An 11,344-nucleotide genomic window follows, 5' to 3' on the forward strand; every position below is an offset into this window, starting at 1 on the left:
ATGGAGAACTCCAGAGATAGTAGAAGGAAAGAAATCTGAAAAATTAGGGCAGAAATAAATGCAAAAGAAACAAAAGACACCATAGCAAAAATCAACAAAACCTAAAGCTTGTTCTTTGAAAGGATAAATAAAATTGACAAACCATTAGCCAGACTCATCAAGAAACAAAGAGGGAAAAATCAAATCAATAAAATTAGAAATGAAAATGGAAAGATCACAACAGACAACACAGAAATACAAAGATCATAAGAGACTACTATCAGCAACTATATGCTAATAAAATGGACAACATGGAAGAAATGGACAAATTCTTAGAAGAGTACAACCTTCCAAAACTGAACCAGGAAGAAATAGAAAATCTTAGGAGACCCATCACAAGCACAGAAATTGAAACTGTAATCAGAAATCTTCCAGCAAACAAAAGCCCAGGTCCAGACGGCTTCAGCTGAATTCTACTAAAAATTTAGAGAAGAGCTAACACCTATCCTACTCAAACTCTTCCAGAAAATTGCAAAGGAAGGTAAACTTCCAAACTCATTCTATGAGGCCACCATCACCCTAATACCAGAACCTGACAAAGATGCCACAGAAAAAGAAAACTACAGCCAATATCACTGATGAACATAGATGCAAAAATCCTTAACAAAATTCTAGCAATCAGAATCCAACAACACATTAAAAAGATCATACACCATGACCAAGTGGGCTTTATCCCAGGGATGCAAGGATTCTTCAATATCCACAAATCAATCAATGTAATTCACCACATTAACAAATTGAAAAATAAAAACCATATGATTATCTCAACAGATGCAGAGAAAGCCTTTGACCAAATTCAACATCCATTTATGATAAAAATCCTCCAGAAAGCAGGACTAGAAGGAACGTACCTCAACATAATAAAAGCTATATGTGACAAACCCACAGCAAACATTATCCTCAATGGTGAAAAGTTGAAAGCATTTCCCCTAAAGTCAGGAACAAGACAAGGGTGCCCAATCTCACCACTACATTCAACATAGTTCTGGAAGTTTTGGCCACAGCAATCAGAGCAGAAAAAGAAATAAAAGGAATCCAAATTGGATAAGAAGAAGTAAAACTCTCACTGTTTGCAGATGACATGGTCCTCTACATAGAAAACCCTAAAGACTCCACCAGAAAATTACTAGAGCTAATCAATGAATATAGTAAAGTTTCAGAATATAAAGTCAACACACAGAAATTTCTTCCATCCCTATACACTAATAATGAAAAAATAGAGAAATTAAGGAAACAATTCCATTCACCATTGCAATGAAAAGAATAAAATACCTAGGAATATATCTACCTAAAGAAACAGAAGACCTATATATAGAAAACTATAAAACACTGGTGAAAGAAATCAAAGAGGACACTAATAGATGGAGAAATATACCACGCTCATGGCTTGGAAGAATCAATATAGTGAAAATGAGTATACTACCCAAAGCAATCTACAGATTCAATGCGATCCCTAGCTACCAGCAGTATTTTTCAGAGAGCTAGAACAAATAATTTCACAATTTGTATGGAAATACAAAAAAGCTCAAATAGCCAAAGCAATCTTGAGAAAGAAGAATGGAACTGGAGGAATCAACCTGCCTGACTTCAGACTCTACTACAAAGCCACAGTCATCAAGAAAGTATGGTACTTGCACAAAGACAGAAATATAGATCAATGGAACAAAATAGAGAGCCCAGAGATAAATCCACACACCTATGGACACCGTATCTTTGACAAAGGAGGCAAGAATATACAATGGATTAAAGACAATCTCTTTACCAAGTGGTGCTGGGAAAACTGGTCAACCACTTGTAAAAGAATGAAACTAGAACACTTTCTAACACCATATACAAAAATAAACGCAAAATGAACTAAAGATCTAAATGTAAGACCAGAAACTATAAAACTCTTAGAGGAGAACATAGGTAAAACACTCTCCAACATAAATCACAGCAGGATCATCTATGATCCATCTCCCAGAATACTGGAAATAAAAGCAAAAACAAATAAATGGGATCTAATTAAAATTAAAAGCTTCTGCACAACAAAGGAAACTATAAGCAAGGTGAAAAGACAGCCTTCAGAATGGGAGAAAATAATAGCACATGAAGCAACTGGCAAACAACTAATCTCAAAAATATACAAGCAACTCATGCAGCTCAATACCAGAAAAATAAATGACCCAATCAAAAAATGGACCAAAGAACTAAATAGACATTTCTCCAAAGAAGACATACAGATAGCTAACAAACACATGAAAAGATGCTCAACATCACTCATTATCAGAGAAATGCTAATCAAAACCACAATGAGATACCATTTCATGCCAGTCAGAATGGCTGCTATCCAAAAGTGTACAAGCAATAAATGCCGGTGAGGGTGTGGAGAAAAGGGAACCCTCTTACACTGTTGATGGGAATGCAAACTAGTACAGCCACTATGGAGAACAGTGTGGAGATTCCTTAAAAAACTGGAAATATAACTGCCTTATGACCCTGCAATCCCACTACTGGGCATACACACTGAGGAAAGAGAATTGAAAGAGACATGTGTACCCCAATGTTCATCGCAGCACTGTTTATAATAGCCAGGACATGGAAACAACCTAGATGTCCATCAGCAGATGAATGGATAAGAAAGCTATTGTACATATACACATGGAGTATTACTCAGCCATTAAAAAGAATACATTTGATTCAGTTCTAATGAGATGGATGAAACTGGAGCTTATTATACAGAGTAAAGTAAGCCAGAAAGAAAACCACCAATACAGTATACTAACACATATATATGAAATTTAGAAAGATGGTAATGATAACTCTGTATGCGAGACAGCAAAAGAGACACAGATGTATAGAACGGACTTTTGGACTCTGTGGGAGAGGGAGAGGGTGGGATGATTTGGGAGAAGGTCATTGAAACATGTATACTGCTGCTGCTGCTGCTAAGTCACTTCAGTTGTGTCCGACTCTGTGCAACCCCATAGACGGCAGCCCACCAGGCTCCCCCGTCCCTGGGATTCTCCAGACAAGAACACTGGAGTGGGTTGCCATTTCCTTCTCCAATAATCATGTAAGAAATGAATTGCCAGTCTAGGTTCGATACAGGATACAGGATGCTTCAGGCTGGTTCACGGGGAAGATCCAGAGAGATGATATGGGATGGGAGGTGGGAGGGGGGTTCAGGATTGGGAACTCATGTATTCCTGTGGTGGATTTATGTCAATGTATGGCAAAACCAATACAGTATTGTAAAGCAAAATGAAGTGAAAATAAAAAAAAAAATAGGGTATTCTTTTTGCACAGTAATAGTAGGTTATAGAAATGAAAGTTAAAGGAGTAATCAGTTCATTTTAGTCACTCAGTTCTGTCCGACTCTTTGCAACCCCGTGAATCGCAGCACCCCAGGCCTACCTGTCCATCACTAACTCCCGAATTCACTCAAACTCACGTCCATCGAGTCAGTGATGCCATCCAGCCATCTCATCCTCTGTCGTCCCCTTCTCCTCCTGCCCCCAATCCGTCCCAGCATCAGAGTCTTTTCCAAAGGAGTAATAGAGGACTTAAATTTTTTTTTTAATTTAAAGAATGATAATAGTAAAAATATATCTAGGACTTTCTCTGGTGTTGTTATGGACAGTGTAGGGTCAGTTCATTTTCAGATAGTTCCTTGATCCAGCTTATATTTCTCAAGATCTATAGGCCCCTTCCTATGTAGTCAGTGCTAACTACAGGGTTTTATTCTATTGCACCTGTCACTTCCAAGGCCGTTCCCTCTGTTTCTTTTAGCTTCTGTTTGCCGGTCTCTTCAGTGTCTAATTTCCACCCTGACACAAGGGGGCGGTGGTGGACACTCTTTTAGGCTCACTTGTTCAGTTGTGCTGTGGGGAGGGAGGAACACTGCAAACAAATAACACTGACGTGTGCTCGCAGTGTCTTGGCCACACTGGGTTTGTCCCGGCTCACGGTGTGTGTGCTTTCCCAGTCGACAGTGCTCAGCCTCTAGGTTGCTATGCCAGGAACTGTCTGAGGCAGGCCCTGGGTTGAGTGCACTTCACAAGTCTAAGCCAGTCAGGTTCAGGTTCTCGGGTACTCCACAAAGGTGCACACTTGGCTGGGCCTGCGTTTTGTGGCCTTCCCCGGTCCAAGCAGCCTAGGTGACCAGGTGCTTGGCGAGCATGGTTGATGTGACTTATCACCTCCCCTGTCCCTGCCGTTTGGTTTTCTGGGTGTACAACCGGCGCACCTTCTCAGGTGTGCTGTGTGTCTCTACTGGGGAGCTGATCTCTGGCTGCGACCCTCCTGGCGGGTGTCGACCATCCAGAATCCCAAGAAGTCTTGGTTAGCAAAGAAGCCTGCTTGCAGTCTGGTAGATGATGCCTCTCTGGGGCTGCGATTGGCCCCTTCTGGCTCTGGTTGCCCTCGCCTGCCTGTCTCTGGCGGGGGATGGGCCAGTCTGTAGCCGGCTAGCTCTGCTCAGTCCTTTGTTCTGTGAGCCGGCCTGCTGGTGTCTTAGGTTAGGGCTTTTCGAGGGATAGCTATCCCACATTCTGGTTTGCTATCTCAAGTTAGTTCCCTCAGATTGCCCTCCAGGCATTCAGGCCTGGTCCCTACTCTAAGCAATGCAGCCTGCTCCTCCCTGCCCAGCCCCTGCTTGCTAGTGGTGGATTCGGGCGTCTGCACTGCTTCTCTGCTGGGAGTTACCTTTGGGCACATAATCTGTGGGTTTTCATTATTTATTTATTTTTCTTCCCGGTTATGTTGCCCTCTGAGGTGCCAAGGCTCGCCACAGACTCACCAGTGAGAGTATTTCCTGGTGTTTGGAAACTTCTCTCTTTTTGAAGACTCCCTTCCCAGGATGGTTCTCCAACCCTACCTCTTTTGTCTCTCTTTTTATCTTTTATATTTTTTCCTACATCCTTTTGAAGACAATGGGCTACTTTTCTGGGTGCCTGATGTCCTCTGCCAGCATTCAGAAGTTGTTTTATGGAATTTACTCAGTGTTCAAATGTTCTTTTGATGAATTTGTGGGGGAGAAAGTGGTCTCCCCTTCCTATACCTCTGCCAACTTACGACCGCCTCCCCACTCCAGAATTCTTATCTGGGGAATCCCATAGACAGAGGAGCCTGGCAGGCTATGCTCCATAGGGTTGCAAAGAACTGGACACGACTGAAGCAACTTAGCACGCATGCAATCTCGTTATTAGTGATTGGAATGTTTATATTTTCTATTTATTCATGATTCAGTCCTGGAAAGTTGTATGTTTCTAAGAATTTATCCATTTCTTCTGAGTTATCCAATTTGTTGACATCTAATTGTTTGTGCTCCTCTCTTATGATCCATTACATATCTGTGGTATTTGTTGTAATGTCACCCCATTCATCTGTGATTTTATTTGAGCCCCTTTTATTCTTGGTGAGTCTAGTTAAAAGGTTTGTCAGAGGAGATCTTTTTTACTTTGTTTTCAAAAGTCAGGCTGTGGAGCAGGACAAGAAATCATTTGAATGGTATTGTCAACTCCCTTCTTAGTGTGAAACTGTGTTTTCCCTGTAAATATGGATATCAGGGACAAGTTTTCTTTTCAATCTACTCAATAATGTCCTGGAGGTCAGAAAGAAAATAATTCCTTCATAACCCAGCTCACTTCCAGGCAGAGTAGGCACTCAGATATATGAGGGAGGGTAAAGTCCTTAGATCACAAAGACAGCAGTTTAGTAGAAAGATGTCTTCAAAACCAGATCTTTGAAATCTTTTTGACTAATTAGCTTTGTGATCTTGAATAAAGGAAGCTGAGGAAAAAACCTAGTCTACAGGGCCCTTTTTATCACAGCAAATGCTAATCACAACCATTCTTTATATTTCACCGCCCTTTGAAGATCTATAAGCATGTCACAGCATGTCACGAAGGTGTAGATCTCAGGTCTCACCAGCTGAAGGTGTCATGAAAGCTTCCTCTCAGAGACTGAGATTTAGAACTGTTATCTGCTCTGTGGTCCTCCTGAAGCCAGCTCCCATGTCCCATATGTAAATCTTGTCTTATGTAGGAATCCCTAGGTCATCAGTAAAGGTCTCTGCATCAAGCTTTCAGCTTGGGGCCTTAGGCTGCTCTTGCCACAACAGACTTCAAGGTATACATATGAGTATCCCATTAAACCCATGGTGGGTAGAGAAAGATGAAACAAATACTCAGTCTTTATGGTGTTTGTTTCCACAGGGCAGGGTACAGTCTCAGTGGGAACAGAGAGGGTGCAAATTAGGAAAAATGGATGGAGTAGTCTGTACTTACCCTCACTTTGAGTCTATGCAAATAAACATTCTCCTCTCCCTTGGTGACTTGATATTGTGATAAACCCAAGTACTTGTTTTTCTGATGGTAGTCTGGAAACTTAATGGGTGTCTTTTCACCTCCTGTTTTTCTGCTTGGTGTTCAGAACTTCTACGAGGCAACCGACTAGGTCTGAGGTTGGCAAATTATGGCTTTTTTCTTTTTTTAGGTAAAGTTCTGTTGGAACATAGTCATGCATATTCATTTGTGTGTTGTCTGTGGCTACTTTTGTACTGAAACAGCCGAATTAAGTATCTACGATAGAGACATGGCCTGCAAATGTAAAATACTAACTGTTCCTTTAAGAAAAAGTGTGTCAACCCCAGTAACTTCTCTTCTCATTTAGGGCAATGGATTATGTGACTGGACATCAAGGCAAGGGACCTCTGAAAGTGAGCTTCATTTCAGTTCAGTTGCTCAGTTGTGTCTGACTCTTTGTGACCCCATGGACTGCAGTATGCCAGGCTTCCCTGTCCATCACCAACTCCCAGAGCTTACTCAAACTCATGTCCATTGCGTCAGTGATGCCATCCAACCATCTCATCCTCTGTTGTCCCCTTCTCCTCCTGCCTTTAATCTTTCCCAGCATCGGGGTCTTTTTCAAGAAGTCAGTTCTTCTCATCAGGTGAGAATATTGGCGTTTCAACTGCAGCATCATTCTTCCAATGAATATTCAGGACTCATTTCCTTTAGGATCAGCAGGTTGGGTCCCATTGCAGTCCAAGGGACTCTCAAGTGTTCTCCAACACCACAGTTCAAAAGCATCAATTCTTCAGCATTCAGCTTTCTTTATAGTCCAACTCTCATATCCATACATGACTACTGGAAAAACCATAGCCTTGACTAGATGGACCTTTGTTGGCAATGTAATGTCTCTGCTTTCGAATATGCTGTCTAGGTTGGTCATAGTTTTTCTTCCAAGGAGCAAGCACCTTTTAATTTCATGGCTGCAATCACCGTCTGCAGTGATTTTGGAGCACCCCCCAAACAGTCTGTCACTGTTTCCATTTGTTTCCCATTTATTTGCCATTAAGTGATGGGACTGGATGCTATGATCTTAGTTTTCTGAATGTTGAGCTTTAAGCCAACTCTCCTCTTTACCTTTCACCAAGAGGCTCTTTTGTTCTTCACATTCTGCTATAAGGGTGCTGTCATCTGCATATCTGAGGTTATTGATATGTCTCCTGGCAATCTTGATTGCAGCTTGTGCTTCTTCCAGCCCAGTGTTTCTCATGATGTGCTCTGCATGTAAGTTAAATAAACAGGGTGACAATATACAGCCTTGACGTACTCCTTTTCCTATTTGGAACCAGTCTATTGTTCCATGTCCATTTCTAACTGTTGCTTCTTGACATGCATGTAGATTTCTCAGGAGGCAGGGCAGGTTGTCTGGTATTCCCATTGCTTTAAGAATTTTCCACAGTTTGTTGTGATTCACACAAAGGCTTTGGTGTAACCAATAAAGCAGAGTTAGATGTTTTTCTGGAAGTCTCAATGATCCAATGGATGTTGTCAATTTGATCTCTGGTTCCTCTGCCTTTACTAAAACCAACGTGAACATCTGGAAGTTCATGGTTCACATACTGTTAAAGCCTGGCTTGGAGAATTTTGAGCATTACTTTGCTAGTGTGTGAGATGAGTGCAATTGTGCAGTAGTGTGACCACTCTTTGGCATTGCCTTTCTTTGGGACTGGAATGAAAACTGACCTTTTCTAGTCCTGTGGCCACTGCTGAGTTTTCCAAATTTGCTGGCGTATTGAGTGCAGCACATTCACAGCATCATCTTTTAGGATGTGGAATAGCTCAACTGGAATTCTGTCACCTCCACTAGCGTTGTTTGTAGTGATGCTTCCAACGGCCCACTTGACTTGACATTCCATGATGTCTGGCTCTAGGTGGGTAATCACACCATTGTGGTTATCTGGGTCATGAAGATCTTTTTGTACAGTTCTGTGTATTGTTCCCATCTCGTCTTAATATCTTCTGCTTCTGCTAGGTCCATTTACCATTTATGTCCTTTATTGTGCCCATCTTTGCATGAAATGTTCCCTTGGTATCTTTAATTTTCTTAAAAAGATCTCTAGTCTTCCCCATTCTATTGCTTTCCTCTATTTCTTTGCATTGATCCCTGAGGAAGGCTTTCTTATTTCTCCTTGCTATTCTTTGTAACTCTGCATTCAAACGGGCTTATCTTTCCTTTTCTCCTTTGCTTTCCACTTTCCTTATTTTCGCAGCTATTTGTAAGGCCTCCTCAGACAACTAGTTTGCCTTTTTGTATTTCTTTTTCTTCGGAATGGTGACTGCCTCCTGTATAATGTCAGGAACCTCTGTCTACAGTTCTTCAGGCACTCTATCAGATCTAATCTAAACAAGGCTGTGGTCCATGTGATCAGTTTGATTTGTTTTCTGTGATTGTGGTTTTCATTCTGTCTGCCCTCTGATGGATAAGGATAAGAGGTTTATGGAAGCTTTCTGATGGGAGAGACTGACTGCGGGGAAAACTGGGTCTTATTCTCATAGGCAGGGCCATGCTCAGTAAATCTGTAATCCAATTTTCTGTTGATGGGCAGGACTGTGTTCCCTCCCTGTTGTTTGCCCTGAGGTTAAACTCTGGTGGAGGTAGTGAAGATAATGACAACCTCCTTCAAGAGGTCCCATGCACACACTGCCACACTCAGTGCCCCCGACCCTGCACAGGCCACCACTGACACATGCCTCTGCCAGAGACTCCTGGACACTCTCAGTCTCTTGCGGGGTCACTGCTCCTTTTTCCTGGGTCCTGGTGCACACAAGATTTTGGTTGTGCCCTCCCAGAGTCTGTTTTCCTAGTCCTGTGTAAGCTCTGGCAGCTCTATGGTGGGGTTAATGGTGACCTCCTCCGAGAGGGCTTATGCCATACCCAGGCCTGCTGCACCCAGAGTTCCTGCCCATGTAAGGCCACTGATGACCCGTACCTCCACAGGAAACACTCAAACACTCAAAGGCAGGTCTGGCTCAGTCTCTATGGTTTCCTGGGGTGCACAAAGTTTTGTTTGAGCCTGCTGAGCATCTCTGGCAGTATGGGGTTTGAGTCTAAATGCGATTTTGCCCCTTCTGCCATCTTGTTGGGGCTTCTCCTTTGCCTTTGCATGTGGGGTATCTTTTTTGGGTGGAATCCAACATTTTCCTGTTGACAGCTGTTCAGCAGCAAGTTGTAATTCTGGAGTTCTCACAGAAGATGAGTGCAAGTCCTTCTACTCCACCATCTTGGATATTATATGAAGGTGAGCTTAGTTTATTTAAGTAAAGCTGGTCAAGGTAAGTTTTTCTTTTTTCTCTCCAAACTGTAAATGCATAAAGTTTTATCAGGAAGGATTTTATGCATGGTGCTTATCAAAGAGACTGGTCAGCTGGGACGCATACATGAGCTTTCCAGGGAGGGACTATAGTACCCCATAGAAATAGCCTGTCTCCAATACTAGGTGAACGATGTAAGCATTAAACAGTTTACAGCAGAAAAAAAAACAACAACAACCCCACATCTTGTCAAAGTTACTAGCTGTGGACTAAAACAAAGGAGACATTCCCACTAGAACAGAAATACACTTTAATTCATTGAAAAGTACAGCAGTGAACAGAGTCCTATGAGGAGCACTTTCTAAGTCAAATGACTCAGATGACACAGAGCCAGGGCAGAAGAACTTCCAGGAACAGATGATGCAAACACCGGAATTCCACAAAGTCAATGGGACTTCAGTGGGGGTAAAAGAAACAGCCAAATGTTCCCACCAAGTTCCACTGGTGCATCAGTTTAAATACTCTTTTCTTCCTCTTAATAAGGATCCTGGACAATTTATCTTCTTATGTTAACAACACTAGTCCTTAGACACTTAAAAATAAATTTAAGAACATTTCTCACAGATTAAGGAATAACTTTCCATGAATACCATTACTACTTTGTACAAAAACCCTAATGCTGTCAATTAAAATATATTTTGCAACAGCACTGTTGGTCAAATTCAAAGATTTTGAATGCCTCAAAAGGCATTCTCTACTTTTCAGTTGTAGGGAATGTTATTGTATCTGAGGGAGGAAGAGCTTTGTAATAGGAAATCGTATAAGGCAAAATCTCTATTCATTCCCAGGACCTCTGTTTATTCTGAATGGTCACAGTTTCCTATCCCCATACATATGGACCTGGTCTTCCTAAAGGAAAAATAACGAAAATTCAAATCAGTATAATTAAGAGAGACATAAAGCAAGCCTCTTGCTGTGGGGCCTTTGAACATACCATTCTGAAAAATTTCGGTGCATTGTGTGGTCTGCTAGACATTTAAAAATAAGTTTTTAACTATAATCTGAGGCTTCTTTATGAAAGATGATTTTAGCATAGATCTAGAATGAAACCAGTCCAAAAGAAAGTCCCATCAGAGGCCATTCAAAAATGAGAGGTGCAGTTATTCGCTTTAGCAGCACATATACTAAAATTGGAATGCTATAGACATTAGCATGGCCCCTGCACAAGGATGACATAGAGATTAGTGAAATGCTCCATACTTTTTAAAAATTAGAGATACAAAAAAAGGGCTTCAGTGCATCCCCCACCCCCTCAACACAAACAGAAGTCTGCTGAGTGTAAGAGCAGCCTGCGATCTGTGTCACTCTTACCTGCTTTCAAGAACCAGCATCATATAGATGAATAATATGACATCACAGTACGAGACCTGGTAAGAGTTGGCTTCTTTTTATTCTGGAATAACTAGGCCGACTTTCATTAATGTGGGAGCTGACTGATTAATGTTAAGAATCAAAGCGTAGAATAAAGCCAATAACCACAGTCAACACTGTAGTTTGCTTTTAGTTACAAACTGTTAGAATTTCTTTTCATAAAATGTTCACGGCAGAAGTATTCATTTCACTTCTAATTACTACCAGGGTTATTGGGATTGTGTGAGGTAAAGGAATAAACCCAATGGGTATTAACCCAACATGGAGATCTGAAATTGTGATAGAAAGTT

General features: G+C 41.5%; 1 pseudogene; it reads left to right on the plus strand.

Moving 5' to 3' along the window:
• Nucleotides 1-10,787: 10,787 nt before the first annotated feature.
• Nucleotides 10,788-10,887, plus strand: LOC128049108 (uncharacterized; annotated as a pseudogene).
• The last annotated feature ends 457 nt before the right edge of the window (nt 10,888-11,344 follow it).

Source organism: Budorcas taxicolor, chromosome 5 (assembly GCF_023091745.1).
Source record: "Budorcas taxicolor isolate Tak-1 chromosome 5, Takin1.1, whole genome shotgun sequence".
Classification (NCBI taxonomy): domain Eukaryota; kingdom Metazoa; phylum Chordata; class Mammalia; order Artiodactyla; family Bovidae; genus Budorcas; species Budorcas taxicolor.